At 41.5% G+C, this 12888-nt stretch overlaps 1 protein-coding gene across 1 annotated transcript in view; it reads right to left on the bottom strand.

Annotated features, from left to right (window-relative positions):
- The window catches only part of LOC124101634 (contactin-associated protein-like 3), a 209584-nt gene that overhangs the window by 92494 nt on the left and 104202 nt on the right, over nt 1–12888 (bottom strand). The window lies entirely within an intron of this gene.

The following is a 12888-nucleotide window of genomic DNA, read 5'->3' as shown; positions in this document are numbered from 1 at the left end:
GTGGGGGTCCTAGCATGGATCTAGCCCCATCCCCTTAGGTTCCAGACAGGAGACCGGCTGGAGGTCAGTGGCTACCACTTAGGGTGGGAGGGCTCACTTCCTAGGGGTTCTACTTCAGTTGCAGAGTTTATCCCATGTTACCTGGCTGTCTCCACATCAGTGCAGGTCTTCTTCCCTGCTGTACCTCATAACCCAGATTTCCTGTGGCCAGAGTTCTGGGGGTATCCAGGGAACACCCCCGGCACCCCCCCAACCTTATCTGCCCAGGGCAAAGGACAGTGCTTTTGCCTAGTCACCACCTGATCATCATCATGAAAGACCAGAGTGTGAGCAAAGAAGGTTATATAAAATACTTTTTGTCTCGTTTCCAGCTGTGTGGGAGGGAGGGCAGGTGAAGGAGGTTGGATCACTACCAGGCACAATTAGGACACGTTAATCAAAAATCAAAACTAATAAAAATGTGCAGAAACAAGGGGAAGACTGATATTCCTGCTCATACACATTTATTTGAGATCACTTAGCAATGACCGGTTCAATCAATAAGATAAAAACAGTGCTGATAACCACTCACATGGAAGTAAAAACTTAGAAAAATTAATATTTTCATTTCTTATACAATTTTCTGCTCTGCATAACTCCCTTTACTAGGGTGTTCAAACATAGCATGTGGGTTTTTTTATGAAAAAGTGCAGAGGTGGGTGGAGATGAGGGATTCATGAAGAACCAGCTTCCTAATGAATAAAGGTTTAAATCAGAACTTTTAAACTTTTTAGCTGCAGCTAAAGCTGAATTAGAGAGAAATTCAAAGACAGAGAGACCCTTTCACTTAATAATCATGAAATTAGGGAGTAAAATGTCTGCTTGCCGAGACTCTAACAGTAGAATGGCTTTTTCCTAACATGCCTGGGGCATGCAGTTACACTCAATGTTTGGAGCTGGCCCATTACTTCAGCCAACTGTCAGGGAAATTATCTGGGCTGGGTCTGGGGCTCAGTGGTAGAGCACTTGCCTAGCCCATGTGAGGTGCTCAGTTTGATCCTCAGCACCACATAAAAATAAATAAATAAAGGTATTATGTCCATCTACACCTAAAACAAATTTTTTAAAAGGATGTTATCTGCCCAATTATTTTGCTTTGTTAAAGAATTTGCCAGCTTAACAACATAAATGGAATTAGAATCAATCTGCAAAGTCCCAGACCCCCTGTGGGCTTTCCTTGGTATAAATAAATGGAAATTGAACCACAGAACAGCCTTAGTGAGGGCGGTCAATTTCAATGCTAGTGTAAAGTCATATTATTCATATCTTTTTAGAATTATAACCAGTTCCTTAAGATACCCACCAAATAAAGTCGTTCTTTAAAGAGGCAGAAATTAAAAAGAGAGGGATGATCTATACGAGTATTTCACTCCTGTAACATTTAGGGCTCATTCTCGAAATCACCTTCTATTTTACAATAAAATACTGTGTCTTTAAAAATGTAAGGTAGTCTTTTATTCATTAAATTCCAAATTTGCCTTGAGAGTTTCCATAAGAGACATGAATTTATAGGCAAGCAAAAACAGAAGCACGTTAGACATAAAGAATAAAGAGCTCTTCCTGCCTGGTTTTGTTTCATAGAAAACAAAGGTTCTAGAAGCAGAGGGCCAGGCATTCTCTGTGGAAATATACAGCCCTCAGCAACTCTCCAGAGCCTTAAATCTTCATTTAGAGACAAATAAGAAACACAGCACTACTGAGAGGGGACGGTTGGCAAATGACTTTTAGAATCCACAGCCCTTCAAATTCTCTTCTGTCCCTGCTCAGGCACCTGACCTTGATGGAAGGCGCCATAATTTCTTTTGAAAGTGAAAAAATAATGTCTACCTGAAAATCATGGACATGATTAAACCCATTAAAGTATGTAAAGGATTTGTAAGATTATAGACTATTCTCTCTACAGAATTCCCCACCACTCGTGTGTATGTGTTACAGCTTTGGGGGGACTTCTGAGAAACTGAGACAGTGCAAAAGACCCCCTTCAAACCCTGATTCTTGCAATCAAGTCAGAAGGATTTCAGACACGTCACTCAGAGTAACAGGAATGAGTTTATTGAAGGGATAGGAAAGGGGAAGGGGACACTCTGAAGGGAGAGAATATGTCCTCTCGGAACGGAGAGGGATAGGGTGTCTCTTCTGTACTCTGGCTTTATGGGAGATCCCAGAGAAGTTTCCAGAAAGTCCCACCCAGACCCACCTCTTGACTTTTGACTGACAGCAAAATGACTTCAGATTTGAAAGTACCAAGAGCCACGACAAATCTAGGTCACCTTGGCCTATGCCGACCAGTTCTAATTGGATTCTTAACCACAGGTTCTTACAGATTTTATGGTTAGGAGGAACTATCCTTATCTTCCAGTTTCAGGTTATGAACTATCCTTATCTTCCAGTTTCAGGTTATGGCCACAGAATTCTTCCCTTCAGGGTAACTTGGATTCCTCGTATCAACATCAACTTAGGTCTGCGTTTCTCCTGCAGATAACAGGGACTTTGCTGGGGAATATGACGTATCCTGTCCACTTAGGCCAGGCAGGGCTGCAGGTAATTGCTTCTTGGAAAAGAAAGCACGTGAGGGTCAGCACGGTGGGCCCACTTTATAGAATCATCCCCTTGACCTCCTGTTCCCACCATCCTCCTCTGTCTGTCCCCTAACACTTTGGTTTGCTCTTCACATTCACATTGGCCAGACTTAACAATCAGAAGGCTGGAGGGGCTACAACGCTCATGGGACCACCTGGTCTCCTACCTAATGTGGCTTCATGGACCACACTCTTGATGAGGGGTCACTATCACATGCCCAGCCTTCAGTAGACAAATGGGCGGCCAGTCTAAGATTCACCAACAACAGTAATTTTTAAGAAGCCTCTTAGAGATCTGTCATTCTGAAACAGTTCTGTCTTTAATGCATTTTTATTAAATCTTTATTTTAAACGATGAGTTACAGAAGTGAATCTCAGAGACATTTGAAAGCAGGATTAAGTCTCCACGAGGTACCACCAGTGCACCGAGCAACCCCACTGTTTCTTCAGTCAGAACTCACAAAGAAACGTGTATGAAAGATACCAGTTCTTTGTTTTCCCAACACTTGAATGTACTAAACAAGGAGCTCAGTGCCTAGCATGTGTGACACACTGGGTTAGATCCTTAGCACCACATAAAAATAAATAAAATCAAGGCATTCTGTCCATCTACAGCTACAAAAAAAATACTTTATAAAAAAATTGTACTAAACAAGACTCTTATTTCAATATGCTGTTACTATCTTAGCGGTCATGGTTATGAGGCAGGACAGCACCCCTGGGTAAGGAAGCACCCTGTACTCCTCGGCTATAATTCTCCTTGGATTGCCCGACTCAGCTGATATTGGACACGAGCTTCAGTCTCTGTGATCTCGGCTTCTTTGTGAATAATATGGGAAATATAACAACTGCTCTGCCCAATTTATAGCTTGTTGAAAGTTTCTGAAAGTGCCTTAAAAATTCTAAGGAGCTATACAAATGAAAGATATAATTAACCTGCCCCATAAGATATGTTAACAAGACTATTTGATTAAGATAGTTTGTAATTTATAAGTGTTATTAGGAAAAAAAAATTGTATTAATGCTAAGTGTAGAGCATTAGGAGTGTAATTAACCCGGCATATGCCCCGAGAGCATTTTATGAAGCAATTAAATGGTGCTTACACAGGTTATTAAAAAGTGAGTATATTATCTTTATCACCTTTCTATGAGTAGTATAATTACACCTGTGTAAAAAATGAATTAGTAGAAAGCATGATGAAAGATAAAACAACATTTACGTAAATTTAAATATGTGTGAACAAAAGAAACGAGCCTTTTTGTTTTTTTTTAGAAGAATACACAAAACACACTGGACTCAGGAAAAGTGAATCATCGTAGGAATGATGAATGAATGAAGAGATACGGAGGCTGAGCAGGGCCACCTCACACAGACCAGAACAATTCTTTACTGATGCGTCATTGAAGAATATGACCAGTCAAACCCTTGGCACTCAAAGCCAAACACACACACACACACACACACACACACGCACAGGCTCCAGCATGTGGACCCAAGTATCTGGATGGAGCACCTTCAACCTTCTGCTGATACCTCCTGACCTTCTCTCTTCTCCAGGGACCAGCTGTGGTTGAAGGAAGGGCTGCTGCAGGTGTGGCCTGGGGCTGTCCCAGAGACTTGTCCCAGCTGACTGTGAAGCCATCACTCCAGCAGGGTGATTGACTTCTGTGACTGTCTGCTACATTGGATGTCCCCTCCAAAACTTGTGTTGAAATTTAATAGCCACAATAGCCATATTACCAAAAGTGGTATACAGGTTTAATGTAATTCCTATTAAAATCCTAATGATGTTCTTCACAGAAATTGAAAATACACTCCTGAAATTCATTTAGAAGAGTAAAAGACCCAGAATAGTTAAAGCAATCCTTAGCAAGAAAAGTGAAGCAGACCTCAAATTATTTTACAGAGCTATAGTAACCAAAACAGCATGGTATTGGCACCAAAACAGACATGAAGACCAATGGAACAGAATGGAAGACACAGAGACAAATCCACATAAATACATCCATCTCATACTGGACAAAGGTACCATACACACACATTGGAGAAAAGAGAGCCTCTTCAACAAATAGTGCTGGGAAAACTGGAAATCCTTATGTAGCAGAATGAAATTTAACCACTATCTCTCACCCTGGACAAGAAACAACTCAAAGTAGATCCAGGACCTAGGCATTAGACTGGAGACCCTACATGTACTAGAAGAAAATGTAAGCCCAACTTTCCGCGATGTCACTTAGGAACTGACTTTCTCAACAAGACTCCTAAAGCACAAGAAGTAAAATCAAGAATCAATAGAAGGGATGGTATCAAACTAAAAAGTTTCTTCAAAGCAAAGGAAACACGCAAGAAATGAAGATAGATCCTACAGAATGGGAGAAAATCTTGACCACCTGCACCTCAGAAAGACATTAATCTCCAGGATATATAGAGAACTCAAAAGACTTAACACCAAAAATAAATGAATAGATAGATAGATAACCAACCAATAAATGGGCAAAGGAACTGAATATAGACACTTTACAGAACAAGAAATGCAAATGGTCAAAAAATATATGAAAAAATATTCAACATCTGTAGCAATTAGAGAAATGCAAATTAAAACTACACTGAAATTCCATATCACTCCAGTCAGAATGTTAATTATAAAAATGCAAATAATAATAAGTGTTGGCAAGGATGTGGAGAGAAAAGTACACTCATACATTGCTGGTGGTACTGCAAAATGGGGCAACCACTCTGGAAAGCAGTATGGAGATTCCTCAGAAAACTTGGAATGGAACCACCATTTGACCCAGTTAGCCCACTCCTCAGTATATATCCAAAGGATTTAAAATCAACATACTACAGTAACACAGCCACATCAACACTTATAGCAGCCCAGTTCACAATAACTAAGCTATGGAACCAACCTAGGTGCCCTTCAACAGATAAATGGATAAAAAAATGTGATACATATAAACAATGGAATATTACTAAGTCATAAAAAGAATGACTTTTGCAGGTAAAATGCTAAGTGAAATAAGTCAGTCCCAGAAAACCAAAAGCCAGATGTTATCTCTGGGCATGGAGGGTGGAGAATAGAAGTTCACTGGATTAGACAAAGGGGAATGAAGGGAAAGTGGGGTGATGGGAATAGGAAAGACAGTAGAATGAATCAGTCAGAACTTTTCTATGTTCACATATGAATAAGTTTTAAAAATTAAAAAGAATCTTTGTCATGTTACATTATTAACATTGCAACATTAAATCATGGGAACTTTCAGAGGTGATTAAGTAACAAGGGCTCCACCTTCATGTGAATTAATGCTCTTATTGTAGAATTTGGTTAGTTATCATGGGAATAAGTTTCTGATAAAAAGTATAACTTTGGTCCAATTTTTCTGTCTCTCAAGCTCACTTGCCCTTCCACAGTGTTACACTGCAGCACAGGGGCACCATGCTCTTGAACTTGAACTCACAGCCTCTAGAACTGTGAGTCACATATACCTCTATTGTTTTTAAATTCCTCAGTCTGTGGTAGTCTGTCATAGCTACAGGAAACAGGCTAAGACACTGTTGAAGGCTTTTTACGGTTTGGAATTTCCAGTAAGTGGAAAATTATAGGAGCCCCACAGACTGACCTGAGTCTGAGTTAAGTCCCAGCAGTTACTAGTTCCATGACTGTGAACAAATTACTGGTGGCCCATGTGAATAGGATGAACATATGATAAATGATTAATCATTACCAAACGCTGCTTGTTACTGTCATTGTTGCTATGCTAAATATTTCCTCCTCTTTTTATAACACTGTTCTCTGAAGCAGGGATCAGAGAATAAGGTATATCCACCCCCCAACCCCACAACTCTCCATGAGCCTCTGCACACACCCTTAATTCTCAAATGGACTCATCTTCATCCATAGGTCGGCAGCTCTTCACTAGCAGGTGATATTAGGAAAGAATAGCATTTTTTTCATATTAGTTTCAGAGGATTATAGATAGTGATGTAGCCTGCAAAACTGCTTCTTATTTAAATTGGTACCTATAATTGGCTATGTGAGGAGTTATACTTAATTTTTTTTTCAGTACTAGGGATTGAACCCAGGAGTACTCTAGAATGAGCCAAGACCACCCCCCCCCCCAGCCCTTCTTATTTTTATTAGGAGACTGGGTCTCACTAAGTTGCTGAGGCTGGCCTCCAACTTGCAATCTTCCTGCCTCAGCCTCTCAAATTGCTGGGATTACAGGTGTGCACCACTGCACCCAGCTGTACTTAATTATTTTAAAGTAAGGGCTCTTGAATCATCATTTTCTGTTAATAATTTACTAGCCACTATAATACATTCGTGCTTATTAACATAAATAAAATAAGGAAAGTGGGTCTTCACTTGATTCTAGCACAAATTAATGGACTTAACCAGGAGCATGGCGTGTGGGTGGTGGTGCTGGGTTTACATCGATTGGCTGTGAGATTCAGGGTGAATTACTTGAGGTGTCAGTTTACATGGGGGGCACCGTACAAACTACTATAAAATCCAAAGCGTTTTCCTCTAGCTCTGAAAGACTGTGGTCTACACACTGGGTTTCTATTCAGGTATAGACAAGCTCAGTTGTTATAGAGAAAATGAAGGAATAATCCCCAATAGTATGAGTACCATATTTAAAATACATGTGTAGATAGATGGATATATTTAACTAGGTATAGACTCTTATTTGAAGACTGAGTCGTGGAGAATGTTTGCATGATGCTTGATATTTGAACATGTGCTATGGTTTGGATATGAAGTGTCCCTGAAGGACTCACGGGTTAAAGACGTGGTCCCCAAAGCAGCATGTTCAGAAGTGGGGCTTCTAGGAAATGACTGGATCATGAGGGCTCTGACCTCCTCACTGGATTAATCCACTTGATGGATTCATGATTGAATGATGATTGGGAGGCCGTGAGAACTGTGGAAGGTGGGTCCTAGCTGGAGGAGGCAGGTCACGGAACCTGCCCTGAAGCGGGTATTTTATATACACGGATATCTACATATATAACACAGTTCAATAGGCTTTCTTACCAAGATATTGCCATTGACTTTAAGTGACCCCACTAATTAATTAAATGCCTTTTCTAAAAGCAGGTAATTCATCTAACTGTTGTTTGACTTGGCCCTGGGGGAACCCTGCTCTGTGACATTGATGAGCAGGTCCTCCTGCTCTCAGGTGTCCTATCAGACATCTAGAGCTGGCTTGTCATTAAAGTCCAGGCCATTCCCCTGGTGCCATCTCTGACTTCTTGGAGGCATTCAGTGACCAGCCTGTACTGGCACATAGTGGACATGGCTGCAGAATCAGGGCCTATTCCAGGTCAATAAATGCCTTCTGTGTTGAGGGTTGGGCCAGGGCCCCCAAGACTCACACCCCTCTCTGACCTTCCTGGCTCTCACCGGTGTTGAGCACATAGTTGGCGCCTAGTAGATACTAGTGGGTTGACCTGGTTGTCAGAGGTCATCTCTAGAGACCGGGCCCTTGGTCTGCACATATCCGGGCATCTGCAGTCCTTGGCTGGAATGGGGTGCTCTCTGCATCTGCACCTCTGCCCTTATCCCAGTCACGTTCTGCCGCTTGCTACCAACCACAGAGCAGTTACTTAATTGGACCATTTTCACCTTTCGCATTGCCGACGGTCCCAACTTGCCCAGATTAAGAATGAGTTGGGAATGACTATTACTAAATCAGTGGCCTAAGTAGTGTTTTAATTGCTACAGTTTAGGTCTTAAATGTCCCTGTAAAGGCCTGTGTGCTAAAGGCTTGGTGGCCAGCCTGTGGGATTATTAGAAGCTAGTAGAACCCTTGTGGTGGGGGCACAGAGGAAGGAGGTGAGGCCCAGGGAGTGGCCTTGAAGAGGTGATGAGCCCATTCCCTCTCCTCTTTGCTTCTGGCTGTCAAGAATTCAGCCCTTTTTGTGCTCCACACTCCTGCCTTGGTGTCCAGTGCTGTCACACACCCCAGGGCGGCAGGGCCAGGTGACCACAGCCCAAGACCTCTGAAACTCTAAGCCAAAATAAGCCTTTCCTCCTTTTAAGTCAATTATCTCAGCTATTTTGTCACAGTGATGCGAAGCTAACACAGTTCTTCAGATCACTTGTTTGTCATGTTTAAGGGTCAGTACTGGCCATAGATGGATCCATTTTGTCCATTTTAGGAGAAAACAGATCAACACACTTTGTTAAACTGGATTATCCACGTGACCTTCTCTCTGTGCGTTGGATATGCCACTGAAATGGTCGTGATCCAGGAGCTACTGTGGAAAACAGTCCACAGTCCTCATAGTTTAAGAATAGCTGTGACAATGGCTCAGGGAGAGAGGGTGCCTGGAGAGAAGCAGTGGCTCTGGGGCCTGCAGATGCCCTCGGGGAACTTCAAGCAGGATAAAGCTCCCCATCTCTGACTTCATTTTGTACCTGTCTCCTTTATTACCTTAAACTTTGGGCCACGTCCCTGCCGTTCCTGCTCTGCTCTGCACGTAGGCATGCCAGTCATCTAAGAGGTGTTCTTCTACAAACTAGTAACCCAAGGTCTATTAGCCCTTCATTGACCTCACCTATAATGTCCCCGTGAAGACTGAGGCAAGATTTGTAGCCACCTGTTTCAGCCCCTGGAGTGCTGCTCCAAGTCATGTCCCCCTCCCAGGATCACAGGTCCCACAGACAAACACCTTGAACAGCAGGTGGGACTTGCCCCCTCAGGTGGTAAGGACTTCTGCAGAGCCAGCTCCTCCCAGAACCAGCCCTGAGAGTGGTCAACAGACCTCAGTCCGACCAAGGCTGCTTAGAGAGGCAGACCTCTGGCCTCTGCCTGTCCTTCCTCTATTGAAACCCAAAGCTCCTGTCAGCACCTGAAGACAGGCCCGAGATGCTGGGTCTGCCTTGGCCTTCCCAATAGGGTCATGGTGCCTGAAGTTCTTTTCCTGCTTTTCCTGCTTTTCACTATGATCTTTTCTGCTTGGTTTTTAAGGTGAGTGGCCAGACCAGGTTTTGGGGGATCTCTGGAGTCAGGCCTCTGCTGTAGCAAGCTGCCAGGGAAGAAAGCACACCCTCTGAGCATCAGCCTGTTGCGGCCGGCTGACCTCCACCCTGGGAAGAGAAGGGTGAGCCACGCCGGGGCTGAATCCACCTTTGTTTCAGGATTTCTGTTTCCTCCCCCTCTGTGCCTGCTTCAGCTGATTTTCCATTCTGTGAGGCAGAGAAATGAACTCCTGGAGCCCAGGGCCCTGGATTCTGATGTCTTCTCCTTGACAATGCCCACTGGGCCTTGCCCTTCCTTTTCCTGTTGTCTGGGGCTCTGTGGAGCCAGTTCTTTTGAACCTAGTTGGGCTTCTGCCATTTTATCTGGCATTTTATCTGTGGTACCAATTAGGAGGAAAGGGACCAAGGTAGATGCAGAAAGGAGGTTGATTGGGGGAGATCTGTTGTATTTGGTTAAGAATGGCAAGTGCTAATTTTGTCTCAATGCTAGGGAAATTTTTCACTATCTGTTTTTTTTTTTTTAATTTTTTAACAGCTATAAACCTAAGACTAAGAAAAAGATGATTTTCCCCTGCAGCACGGCTGGCCTTTGTATCTGAAAGTGCACTTGGATTCAAAGTTACTGTTCTCCCTTTCTTGTCTGGCTCTTGGTCTGTGATGTTTGGGTAACTGGGAAATCCTTTGTTTCAGAACACTTGTCACATTTGCTCACAGCATTGAGACTCTCCTGATGCTCCTCCGCTAGGTAAATTTGCTTTTTTTTTTCTTTCTTTCTTTTGTCTCCTCTTGGTCATCCTAACCTGGTCCCTTTTAAGGCAGAGGTTCTATGAACACCTGATCATAAAGGCCTAACAAAAGGGGCACTTCCACTAAAATGAGAAAGGAGTTAAGGGAAGGAGAAGGGCTTGGAGAAAACCCCATCTTGTACGGCAGCTGGTTCTGAGTCTAATAATCCTGGTCCAGTTTCAGTGCCTTTGGGTGAATCTCCCACCCACAAATTCCTTAGAAAGAAAGAAAGAAAGAAACTGCAGCCATTTCTGTCTGTTTTTCTTTTCTTTCTTTTTTTTGTTTTTTTTTTTTGCAAGAACAACTGCCTTTTTGAGCTCGTGGTTATTCTGCTGAATTCACTGAGGAGGCAGGGTCTGCGTGCTTAAATTCATATATTTTTGTTCTGTTTGGTTTTGTGTAAATGGAGGCTTTTGGCCCTCTGTTCTGCTGTCTTTACTCAGAAAACTGGTTATTCAAGGGTTAAGTCTCACCCAGGCTGGAAAACCAAGAGGGTTAGGAAAGGGTTAACTCTCCAACTCACACAGGGCTGAAGAAAAGGGAGAGGAATGAAAGAAAGCCTTTGAAAACTGGTCTATTGCCATAGAAAACAGCTTAATCCAAGGTTTATATAAAACTTGCAAATAAGCATCTTAACATTTACAAAAATACACTATATTGGGGTCTATTAAATGTGGTTTTTTGTAAGTTTTTCAGTTTAGAAAACATTTTGAAATTGTTTTCTTCCTGAGCCTTCTCTACATAGAAGACCACTAAGAGCTAATTCTAATTGACATTGAAAAAACCTACTAAAACTTGAGGCTGTGTTCTGATTTAAAAAAAAAAAGGTATAAAAAGCATAAACCATTTTGTCTTATTAAAAAAGGAACAATTGGCCTAAATTTAAAAGTTTCATAAGGATTATTTCTTATTGTAAACTAAAGATAAAATAAGGCCAAAAAAGAATCAATAAGCAGGAAAAAGACATATAAAAAGGTTATGAGTGTGAGGACATTTTTGGGGGGGAAGTTTTGGGATTAAAAAGAAAAGATTTTGATTGGCAAAATAAGATTTTTTTGTCCTAAGGTCACAAATCAACAAGAAAGCTTGAACAAAAACTAAGGATATAAACAAGTTGTAAAAATGTCTAGACCAGTCACAGAAGATTTGTGAAGGACCACATTAGGAAATTCATGTATGATTAAGTTGGCTGTAACTGGAAAAGTTATTTGAAGGGCTTTACTGAGGTCCAAGTTTAATACACTGATGTCAAACCAAAATGGAATCCTCCACGTTTGAGACAGCAGGTGTTCTGCTCTTAGTCACATTTACCAAGAACTGGCTGGAAGAACAAAGATTTTGTGCTCTATCAGAAGAATCTCTGTGTTTGCTGTCTTTGTGAGGCTTTTGTTATTTAGGAAATAGAGTCTCAGCAGAGTTAAGGTTTATTTAAGTGTCTATTTTATTTTATAAATGACCACTTTATAAACAACTATTATTTGGGGCCACTGTACTGTGTATGTGGTACCCTAGATAGCTGTGAGTAGAGATGTGTATGCACCTGGGGGCTAACTATGCCATGGTTGAGCTTTGTCTGAATATTATACAAAAATGTGTAAGGTTAAAGGTGTACAGGTTAATACATGAAGGTAAGCAGTTAGTTTTCTCTTTTACACAATACGCATTGTAGCTGGACCTAAATATGTGCAGTGGTCAATGAAACTCAACGTTTCTGCCATATGCGTTCAATACCATCCAGATAAAAAAAAACTCCCTGCCACTTATACCCTGGTTTACATCTATTTGCTTTGATGAAGTAAGTGTTTTATTATTGTGTATATGAGATACACCTGTATATCACCAGGTCAGTTGCATTACTTCCTAAACTTGTTCAGAGTTTTAACTCCATCAATCATATTACCTATGTAGACCTATTGAAGACAGACACATAAAGTATCCTACTGAGCCATGGTTTGTAAATTTTGCTCAAAAGTAAAGACTAAATTAATATATATAGGTCTTCTGTGTGTCTGTGATGTTCATTATTACTGACTTGTTTGTATGTTCAATGTATTTATGTTCCCCAAGTAGACTGCTCTAAAATGCAAACCTGAAGAGAACATTTACCAAGCTGTATCCTCCAAACAGACATTGTTCATAGTCACAACAGCCTTCTCCAGCCTATACTTGTGTATCCCTAATTGTATCATGACCATCATCTTTGAGCAAAGATAATTGTTCAGGCCTGAACACTGCACTTGGAACCGTGCCCCACGGACAATTAAAAAGAGTGGACATTGGTCACTCAGGCGATGCATCTTTAAGCAAGTACATTCTACTTAAAAGACCACAACCACTTTATTTTTAAGGCTTTATGACATTTATTCCTAAGACAAACTGGAATGGTTACTGTTACTTTTAACTGTTGCTTGTTAACATTTTGCATAAGTACTACTTCTAACAGAATAATCCAAGTGGTATTTTGAAAGAATAGCCATTGCCTATAGGACAGACAG

This window comes from Marmota monax, unplaced genomic scaffold, assembly GCF_021218885.2.
Source record: "Marmota monax isolate L192 unplaced genomic scaffold, Marmota_monax_Labrador192_F-V1.1 WCK01_AAM20220418_F8-fsc00231, whole genome shotgun sequence".
Classification (NCBI taxonomy): domain Eukaryota; kingdom Metazoa; phylum Chordata; class Mammalia; order Rodentia; family Sciuridae; genus Marmota; species Marmota monax.
Note: the sequence above shows the minus strand (reverse complement) of the source record. Positions and strands in the feature narration are given on the sequence as shown.